This window comes from Lissotriton vulgaris, unplaced genomic scaffold (assembly GCF_964263255.1).
Source record: "Lissotriton vulgaris unplaced genomic scaffold, aLisVul1.2 SCAFFOLD_4548, whole genome shotgun sequence".
NCBI lineage: Eukaryota > Metazoa > Chordata > Amphibia > Caudata > Salamandridae > Lissotriton > Lissotriton vulgaris.
The window spans coordinates 140,303-142,313 of NW_028242229.1; positions in this window are offsets into that span (position 1 = coordinate 140,303).

The following is a 2,011-nucleotide window of genomic DNA, read 5'->3' on the forward strand; positions in this document are numbered from 1 at the left end:
TTATGCGGCATAGGGCTACAAAAAGCGTAGAAAATCCGTTGGCACGTGAGGCGGCGTCAGTAGCGGACCGATGTGCGAATAGGCCGAAGGCAGCACAACGCGCTGAGATCCGGATGGCAACGAGGTGGTGTCCAGCAAATTGCCGCACTGGTGTGGCCATCCTACAATGCTGCGCCGAAAGTCGGCGTGGGGCGCCCCGTTGGCCTGTGAGGTCGCGTCAGTCAGTGGGGGCTGTGCGTCTCCCCCAAGATGGAGGCTCCTCGGCTGCAGTGCGGCGCCCCTTAGCGTTTCACTCGCCGTCCAACTGAGTTGCGTCCGCACTTGCGGCTACAGTAGGCCGAAGGCAGCACAACGCACCGAGATCCGGATGGCACCGAGGTGGTGTCCAGCAAATTGCCGCACTGGTGTGGCCATCCTACAATGCTGCGCCGAAAGACGGCGTGTCCAGCTGAGTTGCGGTCACTCTTGCGGTACAGTGACTCGAACGCGCCGAGATCCGGATGGCACCGAGGTGGTGTCCAGCAAGTTGCCGCACTGGTGTGGCCATCCTACAATGCTGCGCCGAAAGTCGGCGTGGGGTGCCCCGTTGGCTTATGAGGTGATGTCAGTAGTGGACCGATGTGTGAATAGGTCGGAACCAGCACAAGGCGCCAAGATCCGAATGGCAAGTCCTGGATGTTGAGTGCCATAGTTGAGAGTTCTGAGCAGTGCTTGTAAGACTGTCTGAAGCTTATTTGCACCTGCTGCAGCTTCACTATTGCCCTGGTGTGGCCAAGGGTCGCACATGACATAGGCTGCCGGCTCCCGAGGTCCGGCGGAACTTTTTTCCTTTTCTTTTCTGCTTCTTGTCCTACAATCCGTTTCATCTGAAAACACGACCAGGTCCCTGAATGTGTGCAGGGGGACGCTATTGAGTGAATGAAAATGGCGGCTTGACACAAAGCTGACTCACGCGTTGCTGTTGATGCTATACAGACAAAAATTGGTTTTCAGTTTGTACATTCTTCAGGATTTTTTTTCCATCCAAGGCTGATTGAGAGTTTGTAGAAAAATGGCTTCAGATTTTCCACATACTACTCTTCAACATTCTTCCTAAATGTAACAATGTGAAACTCACTAGGAGAACGGCTGTTTATGTTTCCTTCCAAAATGCTGCCAATAATATTTTCTGAATGGAAGACACCATCTTGTAGCATAAAGGGCCGAAAGGGGTTCTGGTCTGGCCGATGGTTGGTGGAGACATTTTGACTATATCTTGGACCTGCCCGGCCTCGCCCAAAATGGCGCCGGTATAAATGGGACTCGTAACTCCTTGCCCGCAAATGTATATCTAGAACATTTTATTGTAAGTGGCCCTGTCTTATTTTAATTACAAAATGTACGTCCACCGATTCCGCAACTGTTAGACACCTTAGTTCTTGCAACCTAATGGCCCGCTCGTTACGTTCCTCTACAGTGTAAATGTCTCCTCATCATATACGATTTCAGTTTGCTCCGTGGCCGGCCCACGTGGTTATAGGCCCGTATTTGTATACTGACATTTTCGCAATAAAGGTTTTTAAAACAAAACATGGTAGTAGTATTTAGATTGGTAAAGTTTTTACTTTTAGTCACTGTTTTCGAATCAGTAAAAGGCAAGTGAAATAAAGCAGTCCAATTACATGACGGATAAAAGGTATAATATGTAGGAACGCAGTAAAGATAAATGGTCAAGGGCAGTTGTGTTTTCCACTCCTGCAACATAAAGTGATCAATAAGAATCTGATAATCAGGCGTATCGGCGACTAAGACAGCAGGCCGAGTCTCTTTTACTCAACGGCTCCGTCATGGAACGAAGAAACGCCCTTTTTCTCGAAAAAGGAATATATTTTACTTGCAGGACAGTTGTAAATTTTCCGGGAAAGTACATTAGCCTGGAATATTATAACATATGTTTAAAAAAAAATAATGTTCGAAAACAATAAAAAGCGTAATTTTTAGGTCATATGACCAAGCTTTTCATCATTAAAAT